General features: G+C 38.4%; 1 long non-coding RNA gene across 1 annotated transcript; it reads left to right on the top strand.

The window, feature by feature from the left end:
• The first annotated feature begins 347 nt into the window (after positions 1-347).
• On the top strand, positions 348-26,501 carry LOC141572452 (uncharacterized). The gene is made up of 3 exons (XR_012497807.1): positions 348-485; positions 18,677-18,761; positions 24,599-26,501. It is a non-coding gene; the product is annotated as an uncharacterized LOC141572452 (long non-coding RNA).
• Positions 26,502-26,534: the final 33 nt, after the last annotated feature.

Here is a 26,534-nt window from a genome sequence, read left to right as displayed (position 1 = left end):
ACCTACAAACAAATCTCTTGATCTCAAGAGATCAAACTCCTTCTCCCACTCAAACACATCAGGATGTCCCATGTCCTTGAACTAGAATGAAGAATATTGTCCCAAACTATATTTCTGGAAAGAAACAGTCAATGCAAACAAGCAGAACAACACTTCCAAATACTATTTTAACCTCCATCTTTTGTTGAGAGACCCTCATTTCTCCCTCTCAGGTCAGATTTTATCATTGTATTTTAACTAACCAATGGAATGAAATGGAATGAAGCAAGGAAAGGTCATTATCTCTTGACCATAAAAGCTCTGAAAATAGAAAGTTATTTTTGTTGTTTGTTTGTTTTTTACAGCTTTGTTGATGGCAAAACCTGACTTGATCTGGGAGAGACCAGTCATCCTTATTCATCTCTAGAGTCAGGAGCCAAACATTTTTGTACGTCTGATCATGATGTGCTGCCTCCAAGCTTGCTGGAAGCATTATGCAACACACGGTATAGATCCTTTATTAACTTTCTAAAATCATTTGCTAAGAAATGGAATTCTGAATATATCTGGTCCTAAGGGTTTAAGAAAAGGACTGTGGATTTGACTATGTTATCTTCAGAGAGAGGTACAGTGTTAGTGAGTTTTTGGGCAACAATAAACAGCAAAGCAAAGTTTCAGTGTTATTTTCACTAAAGAATCCTTTAGTCCAATATGGCTTTTGTAGATTGCTAAAGGCTTTCACTCTTGTGTTTTAAACAATTCTTTTTTTTTTTTAAATTTATTGGGGTGACAATTGTTAGTGAAATTACATAGATTTCAGGTGTACAATTCTGTATTACATCATCTATAAATCCTATTGTGTGTTCACCACCCAGAGTCAGTTCTCCTTCCATCACCATATATTTATTTGATCCCCCTTACCCTCATCTCCCACCCCCCACCCCCCTTACCCTCTGGTAAACAATTCATTTAATAAGAAAGTCAGTCATCATCCATCTCAAATGACACATATTCTCTCTTCTGGGAACTAACTGTGAAGAATTGAACTGGACTATGCATATGCTAATTAAAATATTGTGGTCACTCTTGGGACTAATAATAATACAAATACCATATCAGTCATGAAATTGGAGACAGTGGTTGCTTTGAGTTGTCTTGGAAAAACTAGCAGGAAAGTTGAGACATGGGCATTAATCTTTGTAGAGTCAAACCTTTAAAGAAAGTATCATAGGATAGACAGGGCCTGGAGCTGAGCCGTGAAGGAGAGAGAGGATTCAGGTAAGTTACCTCAGTGGGTTGGACATGTTCAAGGGCAGCCAGGTCTGGGCTAAGCTAGAGAGGTTTTCTGCTAAGAGTAGAGGCATGACTGGCATCACTTCAGCTCTCCCATCTGGTCCCCTATCCACTTTGCTCTCAGCTGTAATATACTGCTCTAGGATTTGGTGCATTTTACTCATTGCCAGTGGCTTCTCAAGAGAGTACCACACTCTTCCAAGGTGTCCTTCACTTCTTTAAACATTATAAAATTAAAAAGCTATCACAGCTACATAAAAAGATTCACTGGTCCTTATATAAGGGGATGATTCTTAAGAGTCAGAATTAATATACCCTTATGACATAGATACATTCCATGAACCAAGAAGGAACTTTAAAATATCTGTAATCCTTGCTCTCATTGAGATGTAAGAGGGCAATGCATATATCAAAAAGTGATAATCTGAGATTACCAAGGAGTTTCTAGATGAAAAATGTGATTATCAAACATTAAACAAACACACACACACAAATACAATGAAGTATTTAATAGCTAACTAAATATTGCAGAAAATTAAATTGGCATTGAGTAAGTATTCCAGAATTCAAAAGTTAAAACAGATGAAAATGATGAGTAAAAAGATGATAAAAACAAAGAATATATCTAGGAGATACAATCTATTTGCTACAGACTGAACGTTTGTATTCTCCAAAAATTCATATGTTGAAAACTAATGCCCAATGGGATGGTATTAGGATGTGGGGCCTTTGGGAGGTGATTAGATCATGATGGCAGAGCCCTCATGAATGAGATTAGTGTCTTTATAAAAGAAACCCTGAGAGATCCCTTGTTCCTTCTGCCATGTTAGGACATAGTGAAAAGACAGCTGTCTATGAACTAGAAAGTGAGCTCTCAACAGACGTAGAATCTGCCAGTGCTTTGATCTTGGCCTTCCCAGCCTCCAGAACAGTTAGGAATAATTTTCTGTTGTTTATAAACCACCTAGTCTATGGTAGTTTGTTATAGCAGCCCAAATGGACTAAGAAATCATTTATAATAGGATTCCAGAAAGCGAAATGAAGCAGAACAACAAAGAAATCATAGAAGATTTCTTTATCTAAGGACACATTTATATCTGAAGAATCAAATCCCTGCTTGAGCACCCAGGTAAAAATGGATAAAAGGAGATATGCCCTAACGTAAACTCAGGTAACATGTTTAAATTTCAAGGATTTAAAAAAAAAATCCTGGGATTTCTGATGAAAAAGGGCAGATTGAACACACGCCTTTAGTTTTACTTCCTCTTGAAACCTCACTAACATGAAGTCAAATAATGTTTAGACAAAAATTGAAAATGGCCAAGAAAAATAGTACCAATAAAATTTGGAAGCTGAGAAGTAAATGGATGAGTGTAGCTGACGCAGCTGAGTGAGGAAAGCAGGACCCTAAGCTGCCCCCAGAGAAAGCTAAGAATACAGTTTACATCACAGAACACTCTACGCTTCCAGTAGTCCCAGTTAGTCACAGAGTCGGGTGGGTGGTACTCAGAAGAGTCTAAAACAAGAACTGGTTAAACTCTATTGAGAATACATATAACAGTGTAAACATACTAGTTAGAGTTATGGAGTACACTTTTTAAAATCAGGTTAAAAAGTTGAAAGTGATTGCCTTTGTGGAGCAGAAAATGGAAGAGGGATGGGGATTATATTATTTCATTTTGTTATGTTTCAGGTTGCAAGTCTTTATTTATATGCCTGTCCTCATGGCTACAGAGTTTATGGGTGGGGATGGGATAGGGAAATCAATAATCAATAATAAGATAATGCTTATGTGCTTCACTGTGATAGAAAAATAAAAGTTCAATATGCTTTAAGAAAAAACAGGTAATCCATTAGAATAAAACAGAGTGGATAATTTTCTAATCAATAGAAAGTTAAAAAATGAAAAGAATGCAAAAATTATAAAGCAGCCTACATACTGTTTATAGGAAATGTTCTAAAACTAAATTGGTCTAGAGACGTTCACAGGGGTGGAGATATGCTAATAAAATGAAAAAAATCAGAAATGTCTAACGTACTATTAGAACTCAAATTAAAATTCATGTTATACACAAAGGATAAAAGGAAGTAGGGTGTTACTTAATGTGGCTTAGATTACACAATATAAAATTATCATAATTACTAATTTAAATCTACTAATAGCATAGCATTAAAATATTTTTAAAAACTGTAAGAATTAATAAAGAGAAATTGATGAAAGTACAATTGAAAAATTCAAAGATACGTGTCATTTTTTCACAGCACAAGTACTTAGGAAGTGAATGAAGTAAAAACTAACTTGAATAAATAGCTTTCACTGATCTAAATGGAGAATTGTATGCACTACAAACAGAAGACACATTATTTTCCAAAGTTTATGGCATTTTTCACAAAAATGCTCATATCCTAACCCACTAATAAAATCTGAACCAGTTTTCCACATTTGAAACTATACATTCTACACTCTTTAACAACATAATATAATAAAACTAGGTATTAACATGTCTTGTCAGAAACCATGCAAGCAAGAAGAGAGTGGAGTGGACTGCAAAATGTTGAAAGAAAAAAACTCCCTCAATCTGGGATTCTATAGCCAGAAAAATTATCCTTCAAAAGAGAAGGAAAAACAGACTTTCTCAAACAAACGAAAACTGAGGAAATTCACTGCCAACAGACCTGCTGTATGTACCCTTGAAGTGATGTAATGAAAATTCTGTCAAGGATGTGACATCTATACTTACTATCAACCTCTATAGTTAAATATCCTCCAGCAACTGAACAATCCAATCAGAAAATATAGGAAAACATAAAGCCATATTAATACCCTCCTTATAAATGATTTTTTAATGTGATCCAAAAATCAAACCATTAATCTTTTAGCATAGGCATGGGTTGGTGGGTGGGTACCACTAGAAAGATAACCATACATAACCAGTAGTCTTCTTGGTCATCTAAGAAAGGAACATCAATAATTTGGAACAGTCTTTTCATTCTCTGATAATTCATATACATGGTCTAGGTTCAAATTATTTGCTAGAATCATATTTTCTGTATCCAAGTATAATAGTCAGTACATAAATATATTGTGAGGGTTATTAATGGTACATATTTTTTCCTATTTGAAGTGTAGAAAATGATTTCCTCTGTTTTTAGGCTTTTACAGAGTTAATCTTACTGGATTGGCTGTATATTAAATATAAAGAGAAGAAGGGAGAGCGCAGGGGGATGTGCGCTGGGAAATGATATGGGTTATAGTATGATTTTAACTTCAGATTGGATAGAATATAATTAAATTTCTCACAGTCATCTAAGTATATTTGCTGTTATAAAACTATAAATAAATAAATAAATAAATAAATAAATAAATAAATAAATAAATAAATAAAACCACATTTGGAGGTAGCAAAGAGAGGTTTGGAGACAGAGGAGAAAGATAAGAAATATAGCAACCACAGAAGGGAGAACCTTGGAAAAAGTGGAGAAAAGTTAAGGGTATTTCAGAAATGTTTTACCACTTTGCCTTCCCATGAAAGTGTTGTGAAAATATGCATTAATCATCAATAATTCTGGAATTGAATTTGTTTTACTCATGTTTTCTGATATGAAGAACTGCTGAGATTGCCTTGTTGATGGATAGCAAATTGCAAGTGAGAGCAAGATTTGGGAACTAAGCAAAATTATAAATAAGCATAGCAAATGTTTATTTAGAGCTGCTGTTTGACATGTATTGTACCGCATAGGTGTGTCATTCATTACAACCACTGTGTTAAGTAGAAGTTATTATTTCCCAATTTACAGATCGGGAACAACATGTAGGTGAAATAATAGCCACAAATAATAATGACTAATAAATAACAGAAGCCGGATTTGAACCTAGTCAGTCTGACTTCAGTGTCCACAATTTAGAGCACTTAATCTCAATCTCTTGTTTGCTCTCCTTCTCATTTGTTAGAATTTGAAAATAATTTAAGAATGAGATAAATTATGACGTCATTCCCCCCATAATTAGAATGAAAATTAGGAAAAGTTTAATGGTCAGCTGAATTGGTTAAAGACAATACTTAAAAAGAAAGTAATGATTTTACGCTTTATTAGAACTATGAGTTTTTCAAAAGTTCCCCTGCTCCATAGTGTTCCCATATTAAAACATATGTGTCAAAACAACAATTTAACCAAAATAAGTCCCATAAATATTATAAAGGAGACAAAATTAACATTATTTATTTAAGATTGTCTACTCAGAAAAAAATGAGAATGATCTGAAAAATAGAATAATAAAAGCATTTCATAGCTCCCAGTTACCAAATTAACATAAAAATCAGTAGCTTCTGTATACAACAGAAATAGCTATTTAGAAATATATTAAAATCAGACAAACAATAGCAACAAAAACGTAAAATAACTAGGACTGATCTTAATAAGAAGTATGACAAATCTATCAGAGAAATATTACAAATTTAACTTAAGGACATAAAAGATGTTAATAAATCAAGAGACATTCCATGTTTCTGGATTAGAAGTTTAATATTTTATAGATGTCATTTCTCCTCAAATTAATTTATAAATTTAATGCAATCCCAATTAAAATTTGATGAGATTTTTGTTTGGAATTTGACCAAATGATTCTAAAGTTCATTTAGAAGAATAATTGTGTTAGAATAGTCATGAAAAGACCAAGAAAAATGAGTAATGAGACTGACTTGCCCTAGTAGAAATTAAATTATCACATGTGATATGGTACCAAAGTAGTCAGACAGATTGATTCATAAAACTAAAAAGAAAACCCAGAAGGTGAGTTAAGTAAGTATAATAATTTGGTATATATTAATGATGTCAGTTTAAAATATTAGGGAAAGAACTATTTATTAAATGGATTGTTCAATAAAATATGATCGGGGGCAAGTAGATAAGCATTGAAAAAGAAGATTTGACTCTTATATCATAATTTGCACAAAAGTGAATTCTAGATGTTCAAGTTTTGATTGAAAAAAGAAACCATTAAAATACCAGAATATATAAATAAGCATTTATGTAATCTTGTGGCTGTGAGATTTAAAATGTGTGGACTCAGTGGCTGAAAGGAAAGGATTAATACATACGTTTTTATCACTAGAAAAAAAATGCTGCACCTCACTAGCTATCAAAGAAACATAAATGAAAACATCAATGAAATATTGTTTCTTACCTATTAGGTTGAAAATTATTAAAAATAATGATAGTATCCAATGTTGGCTAGAGTGTGAGTAAACAAGCATTCTCATATGCTTTGGTGTAAATTCAAATTGATACAACAAACTTTCTAGAGAACGGTCGGGCAATATACACAATATATTATCAAAATTGAAAATTTGCATCCCCTTTGAAGCATTAAGGCAATTTCTAGAATTTAATATTAGGGAAATAACAAGACAGTCTAAAGATACAAGTCCAAAGAGGTCCATTTCAGTGTTAGTAGAATAGAAAAAATCAGAAAACTCTATTATTGTTCAAAATAAGGTATTCATTAAATACATTTTGGTATGTTCACACAATGGAACACCATGTAGCTGTTCAAAAAGATGGTGGGAGATCTATATTTAGTACATAACATCATGCCTAAAAAAATCGGAAGTGAGAAAACTGCATTAAAAGATTTTGCAAAACTGTATTAAAAGTATGATGCCATTGCTCTATATACAGTATGTATTTGTGCGCATGTATGTGTGTGATTGTAAATATTAATTATTTCTGAGGACATCTTTCTCTTCCTCTGTGTGTGTGTGTGTGTGTGTATGTGTGCGTGTGTGTATGTAAGCAAACTCAGCTGTAGAATACTGCATCACAAACAGCCTTAGGCAAGTTACCTTCTCTATTCCTCAGAGTCCCCATTGTTAAAATAGCATTTGTCTTGTAAGGTTGTTATGGGGATCAAATGAATGACATGTAAAACACTTAGAATAGTACCTGGCGCATAGCAACCCACGTGGAATAATTCACTATCATTATTACAGTTAGTATCATTATTACTATCGTACCCTCCAAGAAGTACAAGAGGAAAGAGGTGAAGAAGCATCCTCCACATAAAACAAAACACAGAGCAGTTCTGGCATCTCACCATTCACACCACCTTGGCTGCCATGTGCGATGGTGGTCTCTGCAGGATACAGGAAGAACCCTGGGGACCCGGAGGGGAATGCAAAACCAGGGCCACTCTTACTAAGAGCAGGCTTACTTGTGAGTCATGCTTAAGACACCCCAGGGACTCCTTGAATAACCATGTGAGATGCAGGGGATGCTGAAGGCATGGGACCACAGGTTGGGGCTAGATCCAGTGCACTTTCTGTCACATTGTTTCCCTGCCTCCACTCGGGCCTATAGGTTGCTCATGATTCTGGGCCTATAGGCTGCACATGATTCTAAAGTGAGTATATAGCCAGATTAGATAAAGCCTGAGAAATCAGTATATACAAGGACATTAAAAGCACATAAATATTGCCCATGCTGAAGTTTCTATTGAGGGACCTGTACAGTTTTTAATATACACTTAGTCCATCTCAACTAATCCTGCCCTTGCAAAGTTTGATTAAAGGTCCCCCGCAGGTACTGCTAGGAAGAGTCTTCCACCCGAGCCAATTAAAACTACCCAGAATTGGCACCGTTGATCCCATTTCATAATGGTCTGTTTCTGTTTTAGGGAGTTGCCCCTAACTATGCCTAAACGGAGCCCCTGGCATGGAAGCTGGGCCTTGTTCTGAGCCTTGTACTCCCTTAGAGAAAGGGAGTGACAGTCAGGATACCCACTAGCAGCAGATGAACAGCGGGATCTTTCTGCCACGGAGAAATGTTGATTTCATATTTGTCTGTATGTGTGAGATGAATGCTGGGCATGATTTACTTACTTCAGAAAGTGTTGCCTATAACATGGAGACACAAGACAGTTTAAAAGGAAGAGTAATCGCAGCACACAGCTATTCATCTCCGGCTGCCTCTGGGAACCGTGAGCTAGCTGATTAACTCTTGCAGAGGCTGGCTGCTGGGAGAAGCTGTCAGCTCCCACCTCTATGTGGCTCTGTCCTCCCTAGCTTCTCCTTACTAGCATGAGGTTTCCTGGCCCCTCACTCCTCACCTTCAGCTCTTGGATCCCTTGTGGCAGGATCAAGAATGAGGTCCCTCTCTGTTTTCTGAGTCCAGACTGACAAGGTTCCACGTTGCTCACCCTCACCAAACCACTGCCACAACCATCAGATTTGGAAGCTTGTACTTTCAGGGTCGATTGCCGATCCACTGTCTGGCCGATGACAGCCCTTTCTTTTCTCTTTTAGGTAGGCTTGTCCATGCCAGGATTCCACCTTGTTTCTCCTTAGTTCTAACTGAGTGCCTTACCTAATCTAATACCAGTTTCCCTGTAGGCTGAGACCAATGTAATCCCTAACGCAGAGCGGGGGTCCTGTTGCCCTTCCTGGTCCATTAAACACCCCAAGTCTAGTCCAGGTGGCTGGAATCTTGTTGCCAATGGACAAAATTCCTTGGATAACCTTTGCCTGTCTAACCCTCCACTGCTCCACTTGAAATTTTTGCTGCTATTCTAGTTGTTGGATTTGCCCTTTCCATGTCAGCCTGTTTACAAGGTAGCCAGATGTGCTACTCAAGCAGTGTGAATTATCCATCCAGATACTGTTTCTGGAGACTCTTCTATGTGCCAGTCACTGTTTTGGGCAACAGGACCATAGAGTGATCTAGACATACAAGTCCAGGCCTTTGTTGTGATGACATTTTAGTAGAGGAGACCTATAATAAATAAGTACACAACTATAAAGAAGATGAATTCAGGGGAATAAGTGCAATGATGAGAATCAAACAATAATCGTGTAGAAAGTGACTGGGCAGGTGGATAACGTTCAATAGTGTTCAGGAAAGTCCTTTTTGAATAGGCAGCACATCTCAGTGGAGGCTTGAATGACATGAACTCAACTATGAAAAGTCTAGGGAAGTAAATTGCAGGGAAAGCAATCCGTAGCGAAAGCTCTGAGGTGTGAGTGAGAGAAAGGGGGTTAGAAAGCAGAAAGAAGACAGCATAACAGAATCCCAGTGAGAACAAGTGGCAGATAGGTTTTGAGAAGGCAGCAGGGGCAGTTTACGTGGGGCCACGGGAAGGAGTTTGGATTTTCCATCAAGTGCCATGGGAAACTTTTGGACGGTTGCACATGGAGAAGTGACTTATCTAACTCATTAGCTCCATGCTAGTTTCACCTCTCCTTTCAGGCTGCCTAGTATCATTTCCAGTGCACTTTACCCAACCTATGACAGGCCCCCATTTTCACATGTGGACTGAGGGAAAGGAGACACCCAAGAGGGTAGGTAACTCATCCCAGCCCACACAATCACAGTGCTGTCACCATGGTCTGCCGTCAGTGAGGACCATGGCCCATTTGCTGGGGTTTAGAAACTCTTCAGAGAGGAATGTGCTCAGTCAGAGGACTCAAGATTGAAGGAGACTGCCGGCCAAATTGCAAGAGGGTGGCTGCACAGGAAGGCCATGGGTTTGTGGGTAGTATTAGTATGTAGAGGTCCAGCTGGAATAGCCCAGGAGGCCCAGTCTTGTCCAGGTGGCTAAGACAGGGACAGGGAAGGGTTGCAGCAAGCCCACTGCTGTCAAAAGGACTTAGAGAAGATTCCCATCCTTTTACTGGGGGCAGCGCATTTCCCTGAACTACAGCAGCCCATTAGGAGTAGATGCCCGTGATGCTACTTAGCTCTCTACCTCAGTTGTCAGGTCGCATGTACTTCTTCTTGGCCTGAAGTCAGCTGAGGGTGTACAAATAGTGAGTGTGAGGTGGGTATGGATAAAAGTTTGGCTCTACTGAGTACTGAATGGAAGGTAGATTTTAAATTAGAATTTTCCATCCCAGGACTATAAGGACTTAGAACATTTCAGGTTGCTGGACTCTAATTCTCAGGACTTTAATTCTGCATAACGTCTCTGTGGTCACAAAGCTTTGAAGACAATGCATGGGTAGATGGAAGAAGGCTAATAACATTTTTTTGAATATATATTGTTTCATACTTTACACTAGGGACTTTGCATGTATTATTTTAGCAATCTTCAATGATCCTATGATAATATCCATAGGGTAATAATCCTTTGGGTAATATAAACTCATTCTGTATCTAAAGAAACACAGGCTCATAAATATTAATAAACCAGCCTAAGAACAGGCAACCAGCAGCCACTAAATAAAGGGACAGGGCCAAATTTGGACTTCAAGACAGGTCTTCTGCAGAAAAAGCAGAGAACCATGTGATTTCACTGATATGTGGTATATAAACCAAAAACAACAAAAGAACAAGACAAACAAATGAGAAACAGAAACTCATAGACACAGACAATAGTTTAGTGGTTACCAGAGGGTAAGGGGGGTGGGGGGTGAGGGGTGGGAGATGAAGGTAAGGGGGATCAAATATATGGTGATGGAAGGAGAACTGACTCTGGGTGATGAACACACAATGGGATTTATAGATGATGTAAACCTGAAATCTATGTAATTTTACTAACAATTGTACACCTGAAATCTATGTAATTTTACTAACAATTGTCACCCCAATAAATTTAATTAAAAAAAAGACAGGTCTTCTGAAGGAGGTGGGCCATCTTGTTGATTTAGTTCCTTTGGCTGGTGGGAAGAGGTGGTATGTTTTATTCACCCCTCTGGCACTTTTTGTCTTAGCTTTTCAAATTCATTATGATTTTTTTCATATTTAATTTTCCACATGACTTATCTTCTCAAATCAATTGTGATCTCCTCAAACACAGAAACATCTTCTTTAAACCTCTTTCCATCTCTAGCAATGCTTTGTCTTAAATGAGGTCTCAGTATGGTTTCTTATTGATGGGCTGGCAATTTTCAGGTGTGATCATTGAGGTCAGTTTTGGTGGTGCATCCTGGGCATCGGGGAAGGACCCTCAGATGTCTGCAACACAGGGATCGGTCCCCAGAGGGCGGATAATCCACCAAAGGCAGGAGAGCAGGGGAGCTATGCTAGACACACACTGGAAATCCAAGAAAGCAATGACACTCCCTCCACGCTAAGGAGAGATAAACAGAAGGGAAAGAAAAATTTATTTTTCTTTTCTTTCTGAATTACCATCTTCGTCTAGCATTCTCTAGCCTTTTCCTGCTAGGTACAAAAGTGTCCTTTCAGAACCTCTTTGAGGTCTTTTCACCTTCGATTAATCCTCCTGGATTCTGGTGCCAGGAGATCTCCAACAATGTTCTCCATAGTAAATGCTTGTACAATCGTAGAGTTATTCTCACATCTAGACTGCATCTCACCATGAATTACTTGTTTGAGAGGTTTGCTTCATACAAATACATCTATTAGAACATAAAGGCCTTTTGGAAACCAAACACTAGCAATATTAAATTATGCCATGTAATTCTTTGAAAAGGAAGGAAAACAACTTCTTTATGTTTTTTGTGTATGATAACTAAGTGATTTCAAACAGTACCAGGATTTCAGTTTTTTTAAAATGGTTCCTCTTTGTTATTCTGATAGCTGATTTGATGACTTACTGTTGTTAACCCTATATACTCTTGGAAATTTTTGTTTGGTTGGTTTCTTATCCGGTATTTGTTTTTGCAAAAAAGTTTTTATAGTTATGAATAAATATTGTATGGTGTTCCATTTTTTTAGAAGGTTTAGCAAATACCATTCTAGATATTATATTCTAGCTTTATACATGTTTCAGGCAACTCTCATATCAAAAAGATAGGAGCCAAGGATGTAATATAAATGAGTCTTATGTTCCAGCCATGACCTTGTAGTTACTGGGGACGTGAATTCACATGTCCCGCTCTGTGAATTTAAGCACAGCGAGGTCTGGGACCTCAGTCTCCCCATGGATGAGACTAAGCCAAAGCAGAAGATTCATTTCTAAGGAAACTGAAGGCAAGAAAAGACAAAATGACTTTAAATGGCTGACGTTTGGAGTTGGCACTCAACGTGCATAGACTCAATTCCACTTACATTGTAATAAAGACGTAGACTTCTAAACAAGAACAGGGAACAGTGGCCTGACTTACTCTGCTAGTTAGAGTTTAAAGGAAGTGAAAAAGTTAGGGAAAACAGACACGTAGAATCCAGGGAAAGTTTTTAAGCAGATGTAGGCCTTGGAAAGACATTTGACTCACTTAAGAATTCTGCGTTTCTGCACCATACTCCTCCCTGCCCCCCATGGCTGGAGTCTTAGGGCTCTGCTCTGTCACACATGCAAAACCAATCTGCTCCCGTGACATGGAGCATGAAGTTCATCTCCTAAAACTTTACACCCTATTGAAAGAATATAATAGTGTTAAAGAAAAGCTAATTCTGTGATCCTTTCGCATCGGGCTACAGATGGGATGCCATTTTCAAGGGACATTTTTTTGCCCCAGTTCCCATCAAATAGCTCCTGAAATAGGCATGATACAGCCCCCTTGAATAAAATAAAATACCTTATTTAATTGCCTGAATGACACTCGGGATTGTGCTGGCAAAGCAAGCCCAAACAGGCCCAACCAGAAGCAATATTGAGAGGGTAACTTGACTAGGAGGCAGCTTCAGCCCCAGCCCCCACCAACTGCCAGCCCAGGCTGATGAAAATGAAAACAGGTCTGAGGAAATGCAAATGAAATCTGCAAAGGAGCTGAAGGGAAAAGAAACCATTTCCCAGGGTAATGAGCTCATTGATTGCAAGGATGGCACCTCAGCTCGACCTCCAGGGCTCAGAGCACCCTTATACATGGAAGACAGGGTTGGGGACCTGCGAGACAGGGGGGACATATGAGCAACCACAGCCACAGCCACCAACTCTGCTTATCTGCCTGCTTTCCACTTATGCCCCTCTGGCTTCAGAACTGCGAGCTTCTTTTTGGCTTCCTTTGCATATTTATACCCAGGGTTCCGCTAGATTCTTACTAATTGTCAGAACAGCAAGTCTTGGATCTTCCAAGAGAGCCCCAGCCTTATTTATTTATTGAGTCCAACCCGATTTTAAATATATTAACCAGGTATAGGGACATTGACTACCTGTTCTGTATCATTTGTTGCTGGTCTCCAGAAAACATAGCTGAAGACGTTTTGAATTATCCTGCTTTGCTGAGGATGGATATGTGTGTGTGTGTGTGTGTGTGTGTGTGTGTGTGTGTGTGTGTATAATTTTTTTTTTTTCTGAAAAGATATGTTACACTAAACCAAATGGTGATCTTTCCCCAGCACATATCTTGCAAGAGCTACTGAGGCCGAATTATATTAAGAAGCTTTATAATCAAAACGCACAGCCTTCTTTAGGAAAAGAGAAGTTAGGAGCCATTTTTGACATGGGCTTCCTTCCTAGGTCTTGCTTATCCCAGAAGGGTGCTGGGCCTCCTCTTTACTCTTCTCTAATCCAAAGGCTATTCCACAGTCACTGATTCAGAGCGGCTATTTCATCTACGGTCATGTTTTGGGACATAGATTGAGGAACCAGGAGCTTACCAGGGGAGCTGTTATGAAATGAACTGTGTCATCCTAAAATTCATATGTGGAAGTCCGAAACCCCACCACCTCAAAATGTGACTGTATTAGGAGATAGGGCCTTTAAAGAGGCAATTAAGTGAAAATGGGGCTACTAGGGTGGGCCTTAATTCAATCTGACTGGTGTCCTTATAAGAGGAGAAGATTAGGACAGACACAGAGGCACCAGGGATGCTCATGTGAAGAAAGTCACAGGGAGAAGGTAGCCATCTGCAAGCCAAGGAGAGAGGCCTCAGGAGAAATCAACCCTGCCGCCCTGGTACGGCTCTGCTCACCACGGAGAAGGTCACCTCAGGCCAGGTCAAGGGCGAGCCCCTGCTGCAATATGCATGCAGGCTTTCCAAGAGAGACTGGTGCTTCATCCTCATAAGGGCAGTGCCAAAGGCAGTGAGGAAGAAAGAGCTTCAATAGTAACATATCTGTATATGGAGATGATGTCTAATGGTGAACCATGACAGCCTGTTGAGATCACATGGGGCATTCCTTTTGAATGCAATCAGCTCTGAGAAGAGCTGAAAAAACTGAGTTTTGGCATTCTGAGTGGGAAGACCTCTCATTGGATCATGATGAACTGACCTAAGTATCGTTTCACATGGAGAGCCTCTCCGGGATACCACCTTGCATCCATCTATGGCTTCCCTATTTTAGCTCACCAAGGTTGCAATGTTGACATCTTAGTTGGGTTTTGAAGGATGAATGGTTGTTTCCCATTCCATAGAGAAGCAGTGGAGAGCAAGCATTTTAGGCAGAAAACTGCATGTGAAGAGACTAGGGGTTATATGAAAATGACACTGAGGGCATAGTAAGGAGTTTCATGTGGCTGTGTAGGACATGCAGTTTGGAGAACGGGATGCAATGGGTGTGGCAAAGGTGAGGCTGAATAGGTGTTGGTGGATCCGGTGAGAGAGGATTTCTACTCAGGAAATGTTATGCTCAAGGTGATGGGTGCCTCAGACATCTTTTAGCCAAAGAGTGACACTAGTAGTTATTTCCAACATTGGTTACTCACAGTCTGTCATCATGAATATTTATGATATTCACATCCATGTTTACTCTAATGTCCTTTTGTTTTTTTTAATATGGGCTCACTCTTTACTTTAGCTGATATCTATAATATCATAGACTTGATGTGCTAATTATATTTTCTAACGTATTTAATACAACGATATATCTATTAAAATAATTCACCCATGTACCACATTAAATTACTTTGCATACACATATCATACTTGGGAAATGTTGTGATTGTTCATTCGCTCAACAATTGTGAATATCTCCTATGTGCCAAGAAATGACAATATATAGCACTAAAGATAATGGAGACAATGCTTATAGCATCATGAAATTACAATGTTAGATAAATGTATTGATAAAGGAGCTATTTTTTAAAATATTCTTTTAGAAATACTGTGCAAAATGGTTTACAGTAATAAAACTATAAACCGAGTTGTCAGTAGGCTTTTGCAGTGACATAGGTCAAATTATGACAAAGGTTTGATTTAAGGCACTGGCAGAAGAAAATTAAAAGACACATGTGAAAGATTTTTATACAGTAGAAATTGACAGCTCTGATGGCCAGTTGGATGTGTGTCCTTTAGTGACGGGCAGCAAGTGAGGAAATAGTCTAGGTTTCAAGGGTTTAGTTTACATGTTCTCTTCATTCTCTGACACCCCATCTCCCCTAAGGGAGATTTTCTGGCTCAACCTCTTCCTGGTGTGCCTTCCCATACTTGGAGGCCTGGAAAGCTGACAACGGCACGTCCCAGACTGCCAGTTAGAGTTTCACTTGTGAGTTAGTTTCTAACAATGAAACGCACTCTTGCAAGACTAGAGTTTGGAAGTGAGTTAGTTAACTAGGAGGAAAAGTATGGCAGGGAAGCATCCATTCTTTTCTGGAGTGGATCTAGAAGCCACAGAATGGCTTTGGAGCAACCCTTTTGGCCAAGGCTCATGATACCCAAATCACTGCTCTGTGGGTGTGATCACAGGGCTAGCAGTTGGCCCCCTAATCTCCTAATTCTTCTTCTTGCCAAACAATGCAGCAGAGATAGCAGTTCTCTTCAATGGATTAGTTTGACATTGTCACTCTAGAATCATCTGTGGAGGCCTAGCCTATAGCCTGTTTCTCTAGACCTTCCAGTGATTTTGCCAACACCCAAATCCCTTTATTAAATGCCTCTTTTTAGATCATAGCCAGAATGGTTTCTGTTTTCCACATGTCCTCCCTGACTGATATCACCACTCAAACTCCTATTTAGTCAAAGACTATCTTACACAGCCTAGTACATGTGTGTGCATGTGTGTGCATTTGCATGCATATGTGTGCAGGTGAATCTTTTATTCCCAATGAGACTGTAAGGCCTTTGGGATTTGCCTGTCTTACACTTTTCTTTTGTGTCCCATATATAATGCTATCATTACATTTATTTTGAAGAAAGCACTTCTCAATTCTGATTCAAAAATTAAATCAGAATCACACCAGAGAAAATTTAAAAATGTACCATTGACTCAGAGGAAAAGAATCCCAGGACCACTGGCTGAAAAATGATGCTCGCGTCTGTGGGTGTCATCCTAGTCATAGAAGAAAAGCCTCTGTTTAAAGCATCAGGGTGACATTAGATTGAACTACAGGGGCAATAGGGGGAGGGATGTGTCACAGATTTTGGTGTTCTGTGAGGTCTGCTACTCACGTCTTGGAGGGAAGTTAAGGGGGCCCTCCCGTGACAGTTATTTGAGAGGGCTAAGGCCGCAGCCCTGAGAGCCTTCTCTAATGAGCCTATCACTGCTTAGGGCAATGGCCCACAGCCCTGGCTGCCCATCAGGATTCCCTGCTGGAGCTAATGTTCTGCTTAGCCCTCAGAGATTCGGATTTATTTCACCTGGGAGAGGTCGAGGACTCGCTATTTTTAAAAACCCCCCAATAAGTCTAATGTAACAAGGTTAGGAAACACTTTGTGTTCAAATGTTTTGGTAGGTAGGCTGTCACAGTGTTTTCTTCTGATTTCTTACATCTCTACTCTATGTATTGTTAGGTCTGCGTTTTCATTTGTGGCGTTTTACACTTATGCCTTCTCTTTCTCATTTTATTTCCTTGTCAGAAAAGTTTTCAGTTTATTATCAATTTGGGGGGTTTTGTTCATCCTATAATTTAGCTGCACTCCACACGATATGTAGCTTATTCATTTAGTTCTAAATATTTTCTAATTATCACTGTCATTTATTTTATGACTCACAAATTATTTTTAATGTGTGTATGGGTTTATTTAATATCTGTTCAGGTGGGTCGTCTGGGTTATCATTTTCATTCTATTATGGTGTCATTTTTATTTATCAATAGTTTTATTGTTTTGTTTCAGTTTTTCCATTCTTGCCTTTTATTGAAATTGCCAAGTTTTCTTTACTTCTCTTGGTATATAACTTATACATTCTACTTTGAATTTTAGTGGTTACCTCTAAATTTTTAACACACACACTTGAAGTTTAAAATTAAGCAGTATCTCTGCAGAATACATATCATGTTCAAGTGGATGTAAAATGCCATCAGATAAACCATGTGCTTTCCTCAAAAAATTGAAGTCTTATAGAGTATATTCTCTGACCACAATTATTTTGAATTAGAAAACCATAGTAATAAGATATGCAAAACTAAACCCAAATAGTCTAAGTTTAAATAACACACTTCTAAATAATCCATGGGTCAAAGAAGAAATTACAAGGGAACAAAAACTATTTTACATTGAAAGAGAAGGAAAATAAAACCTATCGGAGGCAACTAGCGCAGTCAGAGAGATGAAGGAATGCGTTAAAAGTGCCTATATTAGAAAAGAAGATTTGAAATCGATTAACTAAGTTTTCAATTTAAGAAGCAAGGAACAACAAAAAAAAATTAAATATGATGATAAAAAAATACAGAAAAAAGCAGAAATCAATGAGATAGAAAAAAATGAGATTATTACCAAAGCCCAAATATGTTTCTAAGAAAATATTATTATTAATAACAAATTCCTTCAAAACTGAGTAATACAAAAAAATGGAGAAAACACAAATTATCAATATCAGAAAGTCAGTTATTTAAGAAATGATATATATTAAAAGGATAATAGAATATTATAATCAACTTCATACAAATACATTCAATAACCTAGAAGAAAATAAATTTTCGAAAAGCACAATTTATCAAAACTGCCTCAAGAAATAAAAATTGAAAAACTGAACAGACTATATCTATTAAAGAACCTAAATTTATAATCAAAGCTTTCACACAAACAGATCCAGACCCAGATGGTTTCACTAGTGAATTCTATCAAAACACTTACATGAGAAATAGTACCAATCTAACCAAACTCATTCAGAAAATAAAGGAGTAAGGAATTCTTTCCAATTCAATTTATGAGGTCAACATAGATGACAATAACAAAACCTAACAAAGATATTAGAAGAAAAAAATTAGAGACCAATAAATCTTACAAATATCAATATAAAAACGCTCTACAAAATATGAGCACATTTAATCCAGCAACATATAAAAATATTTACAAAGTGGAGTTTATCTCAGAAATGATAAGTTGATTCATGGTAAGAAAAGGAAAAAGGTACTTGACTAACCATTGTCACCCCAATAAACTTTAATTTAAAACAAACAAACAAAACCCTTAGAAAACTACAACACTGGAAACCCTCAATCTGCTGAAGAGCATCTACAAAACTCCTAACATAATTAAAAGCTCTCTCCCAAATTTGAGAATAAGGCAATGATGTCTGCTCTCATTACTTCGGTTACACATTGTAATGGAGGTCTTAGCCAATGCAAAAGGACAAGAAAAAAATATATGAAAATTGAACTGGCACAAGTAAAACTGTCTTTTTTTCCCAGCTGATGTGATTGCTTTCAAAAGTGCTTCTCAAAGTGTTCAGGAACTCCTGGCAGGTCTCTGAGTCTCTTCCAGGGAGTCCATGAGGTAAAAGCTATTTTCATAATCATACTTTGATGTTATTTGCATTTTCATTCGTATTGTTTCATGAGTGTACAGTGTAGTTTTCCAGAGGCATAATGTGTGATATTGTAACAGTGTAACAGATAGAATGCAGAAACAGATGCAAGAATCAATCTAGCCATCTTCTATTAAGTTAGACATTGAAAAATTTACAAAACTGTAAAGCAATCCCAGTCCTTATTTTGTTTTGGAAAATAGATTACTTTTCATAAAAATGTGTTATGTATGTTAATACGTAATGGATTTATCACTTGTAGGGATGGTGGTTACACATACTCATATATATGTGTGTCAAAACTCATGGTATACCTAAAACCTGTGCAAGTTATCATAAATTTAAAAAGTTGATTTTTAAAAAATTACCAAAATCATTTTGAAAAATAAAAATATGTGACGGATCTCAGTTTATCAGATATTAAAATGATAACAAAGTTATGGTAAGTGGGCTAGTAGACCTATGCAACAGATTACAGAGCCCAGAGACTAACTTCCTCCCTCTTTACATTTCCTTATCAGTTCTCTCAAATATGGTTCGAATGATGGAATAAATTTTAATCTCTACCCTGAAGTTAATGTTTCTCCAATGCTATCAAATTGGAGAGAATCCTTTTTCCTTAGCTAATAAGGAAAGCTCCCCGATTAACCCAGAGGTTAAGGTCAGTGACAAAGGTGGAAAGTTCTTTTTCCACCATTCTCACCATTACAAGACTATACATTTGTTGTATGATATCTGGCCTAACTCCCCCAATTTTAACTCAGAACAAACCTTTCTGCCCTTATCCAACATCCCAGAGAAGGGGTACAAATAGAAATAGAAAAGTCCAAAGTGAATTAAAATCTAAGGTTGTTGACAGGAGAGAAAAAAATAGCCCCTGCTAATAACCTGATTTGACATCTGATTTATGTGGTCCTAAAAGGACAGTCATAAAAAATGTGTAAGTAAAGGAATAAAATCAAGTGATTTACAAAGGCTCTGGGAGTATGGGTGACAGGATGCAGTGAAAGGGAGAGTAATAAATCTGGCCAGGGAAGCCATGCTTGGTTCTTTCACCCTCCAAGGCCTCACTACCCAGGGATTCCCTGTTTGTAGCGCTTCGTATTCAGCTTTCCATTCAACAAATACTTACTGAGTCTCCTGGCCATGAGCAGCACTGGGAAAGACAAGGTGTGTTTGTGTGTATATGGTAGGAGGAGGTTCACAGAGAGAAAGCACAAGGGGTGACTCAAGAGTATTGTTGAACTTAATTAATTGTATGATAAACCAAACAGCTAAGACAGAGATAAGATGCACTGGTGTATAACAAGTGGAAGCAACTAAAGAAATGTAATTTTAAGAAGAGAACATTCCAGGGAAAAGTGATTGCTGTTTTCAAATATCTCCAAAGCTTCATTGAGAAGAGGCAGAAAACCAGGTCTCCACAGGATATTGAGACCAAAGAGTTAAAGTAAAGGAAATGCCTTCCACCAATGTTTATTGAGCACTTTCTATGTGCCATACACCACTCTACTAGCTAAACATCCAGCAATGATGCAAAAAGACTGACGAGGTCCCACAGCCATTGGAAGTTACATATTAGTGGGAGGAAGAACTATAATACGACAAATAAACAATTAAACAGACGGATGTTATTTCAGATATTGGTATGTCTTATAATTATACAGGGCAATTCAATGGAGTATGGGCAAGGGTGGAAGGGAAAGGGAAAATTTATTTAGGGAAAGTGGTCAGAGGAATCTCTCCGAGAAAGGGACATTTGAGCAGACATCTGAATAATGAAAAGAATCTAGCCTTGTGATACTATGAGGAAGAGACATCCAGAGAGAAAGAACAGTAAGTACTAAGATGCTAAGATGGGAACAAGCCTGGAATGTCATTTTTCAAAGGAACAAAAATCCTACTGGGATGTAGTGAGTTAAGGAGAACGGAGAGGTAAGATTCAGGACATGGGCAGGGACAAGCACGTGGGCCATACAGACCTTTGTAGGGAGTTTGTATTTCACACAAGGGGCAATGCAATCAGCGTAGGTTGAGCAGACCCTTTTGGGCCCTGTGCCGCATCCCTTTAGCTCACATCTGATTTCAGAGGCAGCTAGATGGACAGTTAGCATGCACACTCTCAACGCAAGAATAACTTGGAGGAATGTACACAACCAGATATCAAGACTTACTATAAAGCTACGGTAGTTAAGCTAGTATGCTACTTAGTCCAAAGGCAGGCAAAGATATCAATGGAAAAGAATAAAAAATCTAGAAACAGACTCACTCATATACAGCCACTTGACATAAGAAAAGTGGTCATGTAGTACAGTGTGGAGAGGATTTCTAGATAGTGTAGATCTGAATGTGAAAAGTAAACAATAAAGCTTCTAGAAGAAAATATAGGAAAACATCTTCATGACCTTGGGTAGGAAAAAAAAGTGTTAATAGAACACACAAAGCACAAACCATGAAGAAGAAGATTGGTCCACTGGGATGGTAGAAGAGGGTAAAGGGGATCAAATATATGGTGATGGAAAGAGAACTGACTCTGGGTGGTGAGCACACAATGTGATATACCGATGATGTAATACAGAACCGTACACTTGAAACCTATGTAACTTTACTAACCATTGTCACCCCAATAAATTTAATTAAAAAAAAAAAAAGAATTTATCAAAGACACCACTTGTCATGTGGGAGACCCTGCTCACTCTGCCATTTGTCATGAGGGGTGGCCTGCGGGGTCTCAGCTCCCGCTCCCCACACAAGAACGCAGGATATGGCTAGGACAAAAAGGAACACCCACGGAGCCATAGACGGGGGAGTCATACCACTATAGTCTCGCTGGCAGCATCCGCCTCTCTGCAATCCGCTCTTGCTAGCTCAGCCACCATCTTCTTGCTAGCCCCCATTTTTCTGCTAGCCTAGCTAGCCAGCAGTTATATTAGTGGCCAATGGCTCACTGGTAACAGCTGACAGCCAACTAGCCACAGCTGATAGCCATCCAATCACAGTTGATGGCCATTTACTACCTGAGCCAACATCTTTCTATGTGAGGCCGAGAGCCTGGAAACTGCTTTCTGGGGCTCTGTCCCCACACCACTAAAAGGGGAAACGGTAAGCTATGGTGTAGCAAAATATATTTATTACATATATCTGGCAAAAGATTAGTCTTCAGAATATGTAAAGAATCTATACAAAACAATAAGAAAAAGATAGACCATCCAATATAAAAATAGACAAAAAGCCTTAACGAGGCACTTCACAAAAGAGCGCGTCCAAATGACAAAAAGAAATGCTCAACAGTATTAGTCACAGAGATGCAGATGAAGATCACAATGAGATACCACCACATACTCACCAGAAATGGCTAAAATTAGAGAAACTTACAATATAAAGGTAGGGGAGGATAGCAGATTAATAAAAAAAAAAAAAAAAGATTGAAAAAAATCCTTCTTGATTCCAGTTCCTTCTTCTACCAGCCTTGCAAGTATCAGGGGGACAGGAAAACAGGCAACGATGTACAAAAGCCCTGGAAAATTTAAGGAGATAGATGTGGCTGGAGCAGAGAGTGGGGTAAAGGAAAGGAGGTGATGAGGGTGTGGAGAGCCACTGTGGGTATGAGCAAGTAAGGATTTTGAATTTTTATCTGAGAGAAAAAACTTGGAAGAGTTTTGAGCAGAGGACAGGTGTGACAACGTTTAAAGCTTTCATTTCAAACTCTACTCCTATCTCTTTCAGTCTCCTTTGTACCTCATTCAGTCAACCTTTAAACATTATTTTTTCACTCATAACAGCTGTGATTGGGCAGCTACCATGCGTCATACCTCCCAGCCCACAGGTAACCCACAGCCCACAGGTAACCCACAGCGCACCCCCCTGCCTTTCTCACTGATGCTCCTCAAGTGTGTGCCAGCATCTTCTCACTCTGCACATTCTCCCCATGATTGCCTTCATGCCTTCACACCCATGACTTCAGTTCCCACCTACATGCTGACTGTAGGCTGACCATCTGGCCTGGTTTGTCCAGGACCGAGGGATTCCCCAGGATGTGGGACTTTTGGTCCTAAAATCAGACAAGGTCCCAAACAAATGGATGAGTTGGTTGCCCCAGGGCTAAGGATTCCCAAACATCTATCATTGTATAAGCCCGTGTGTCCAACTGACTACTAGACATCCCCACTTGATGTTGTATAGCTGCATTAAGTTCAACATGTCCAGTCCTGAACTTATGATCTCTCCCAAAATTCTCCTCCACTTTCCTGTTCTCAGTGACTAGAGGTCCCAGCTACTCTACTGTCTAAGCTGGAAACCTGGCAGGCATTCCTGGCATTATCTCTTTCCTAGCTCCCACATTCAAACACATCATTCATATTATGGATATTTTTGACCATGTAACAATGAACATAACAATACATCTGCTCTCAAGAAACTCACATTTCAGTTGAGGAAAACAGGCAAAATATAGATAAATACAAAGCTATTCAATATGTCAGTGTTATGAAGAAAGATGAAGCAGGGTAAAAGGATACGGACCGGCAATGCAGCAAAGGTGCTCACAGGATGGTCAGGAGTAGGTCTCTTAAGCTGAGACATTTGAGCAGAACCTGACACAATGTAAGAGAGCAAGCTATGCAAAGGTTTAGGGGAAGAGGGTTCCTCACAAAGGGAACAGCAAGTGCAAAGGCCCTGGGCACGGTGGAGGAATGGCAAGGAGGTCAGAGTCGCTGAACTAGAATTAGCAAAATAGCGAGTGGCCAGAGACATCAGCACTAACGAGGCCAGATCATGTTTGGCCTCGTGGGCTACTGTTAAAACATTGGATTTTATTCAGTCTGAAAAATGGGAAATTGTTGGAGAGTTTGAGAGGAATTACCTCATCTGATTGATGTTGTAATAGGATCTCTCTGTGAAAGGGATCCCAGGTAGAGGAAGAGTAGCTAGGAGGCCACTGCAATAATCCAGACAAGAGATGATGGGGACTTGAACTCAGGGAAGAGAGGAAGGGATGGTAAGAAGTGATTGGATTGGATCTATTTCAAAGGTGCAGCAGAGACAGACTTTGCCAATGGATTTGATGTTGGGAGGGTGAAATAGAAGAGTGAAAGGTATCTCCACCATGGCCGTGAACATATCTACCTCTTAGAGTTTTCACTGCCACCAGTCTAAGTCAAACCACTATCATCTCTCACTGGAAACTCTGTGATAGCAAATAGCCTCCTTGGTCAGTGTATCTCTCACCCCTGTCTGAATCCTTCGGCAGAGACTAGTGTGATCTTAATAAAAAGTCAGGATGGACCACGCCACGTCTCTGTTCAATGTCCTTCCGTGATTCTGCCTCGCATAAAGCCTCCAATGAGGACTTCGAGGCTCTGTCATCTGCCTTTGCCCATTTCACCAGCCACATATCATGCCATTCTCTCCCCTGCCTTACACACCAACTACACTGTCTTTCTTTCCTATTCCATCCAGCTTCAAGTTCTTGCAAATGCTGTTTCCTCTGCCTAGGATTTATCATCCCTCCCCAAATAAAAGCACTCGAGATCACTCGATTGATTTGTTGAGTCTTCTTTTAATTGTTCCCCTTTCAGAGAAGCCTTTCCTATGACCCTGGCTCCTCTCCTGACTAGAACTCTGTTAATCTCCTTTGTCACTATGATCACCAGTAATTAATTGTGTTATCAGATGTTAATGTCTGTTTTTCCCATTAGAGTGTAACATCCATAAAAGCATCAACCATGCACATTTTGCATATTGCTGTATCCCTAGCATCCAGTACAGTACTTTGCTCAGGTTAAGTGCTTGATTTTTTTTTTCCTAGGTAAATGATTGAATACTTGAAAATTGTGGTTCCTATATGAAGTCAACAGACCAATAACTTCAGTTATGCAAGGACTCACAAAGTATTTGACTCATGCATTCTTCCTGAAAAATTACTCCAAGATCCACTTCAGCCAGCTGAAAAAAAATGAATCAAAATTTAAAACTCATAAATAGTAAAGTCATGGTGTGGAAGAACTGGTAATGAGCAACTGAAAGCATTTAAGCACATAATTTATTCTAAATAACTGTGGTAAATATGATCACAAAATAGAATAAAAGTGACATAAATAATTCTTGAAAGAGAAGATTCTTAATTTATAAAATTAACAACAATTAACGAGATAAAATGATCTTAATCTTTAATACCAATCTTTAATTGGTATTAAAATCGGTGGTAGCAGGTCAAATAAGGATGGGACAGATGTATTGTCTATCTTCTTTGAAGGAGGTGTATAATTACAGATGCATTCACAGTAGAAGCTCAAGTATATTTTTTGACAAAAGCAAAAGTGGTCACTTTTGCTTCTGGCTATGACAGAATACCTTGTATTAGACCACTTCTGCCACAAATAACAACTGTAAAAACTGGATAAACACCAAAAATAAATCCAGCCAACTGAAGGCATAAGAGAACAACCAAAGCAGTTAGGAAGTACCTGAGAGTATAAGATTTCAGAGAGAAGAGAAACACATTGCGTCCCCATATTCATCATTGCTTTTTCCCTGTGGGGCATTTTCTAATACAGAGTGTGGGGCAGAGACACTGAGCAGAAGAAAGTGAAAGCCTAAAGTTTATGGCAGTCCATAATTTTATTTATGTCCAAAATTTAGAGTCCAAGGCTATCAAGGTAGCCAGGATTGAGAGGCCAAGATCCCAGAAGTAAAAGGGACCTCAGAAAAGTAAGCTTACTTCCCCTCAAAGTATTTGCTAAATCTTAAGCTTGCTAAATCTTAAATCTTAAGACCAAAACACAAGGAAGGGAGGAGAAAGTGACTGTTAAGACACTAAAATGATAAGCAGAGTTGCAGCAGTTTCATGGCCCTAAAAACACAAAAATTGGAGTTCAGATTTAGCAAGGAAACCTTTGACTTTTCAGCTGAGACACCTGAAGAACTACACTTAAGACAACCCATAAATAAATTAGTCCTTGCAATGCCTGAAACCTACTCTCAAACAGTTTCAATCTGTGGTTGGATAAAAGTGATTTACTCATAGTTTTCCAGAAAGAAAAAAAAAAATCAGTGGAGGAAGATAATATATCCAAAGCCTCTACCATATTTTATTTAAAACACATGTCTAATATCAATTAGAAATTAAATTATATTTCAGGATACAGGACTAAATAACTAATAATCAAGAAAAAGAAGGCAATAGAGACACACCTATCAATGATCTAGTTATTTGGAGTTACCTAACATGGACTTTTCTTTTATCAGATAACTTATATGTTCAAAAATATAGATGAAAAGGTGGAGACATTGACTTGGAATGTATTAAAAAATCATTAAATAAAATCTGAGCTGAAAAATACAGCCACTGAAATTAACTCAATGGACAGTTTTGCAACATATTAAGTATTAAAACTAGAAGCAAAAAAGAAGTATCGTAAATTAGAAGGCAGATCTGTAGAATACGTAGAATGAAGCATAGAGAGAAAGGAGATGGAAATGGAAATTAATGACACAGTGCAAGAGCTATATGGGCAGTTTGAAAAAGGTCTGGTATAAAATAATTTATAGCTTCAGAAGGAGAGGAAAGAGAATTTGGAAGAAGCAATATTTGAAGTAAAAGTAGAGGAGAACTTTCCAAAACTGAGGAAAGCTACCAACCCATAGATTCAAGAGAGTCTATGACTCACAGTCGGGACATATTTAACGCGCGCGCACGCACACACACACACACACACACACACACACACACACACACACACTGA

Source organism: Rhinolophus sinicus, linkage group LG06, assembly GCF_036562045.2.
Source record: "Rhinolophus sinicus isolate RSC01 linkage group LG06, ASM3656204v1, whole genome shotgun sequence".
NCBI classification, from domain to species: Eukaryota; Metazoa; Chordata; class Mammalia; order Chiroptera; family Rhinolophidae; genus Rhinolophus; species Rhinolophus sinicus.
The sequence above is the reverse complement of the archived record's forward strand: the minus strand, read 5'-3'. Positions and strand labels throughout refer to the sequence as shown.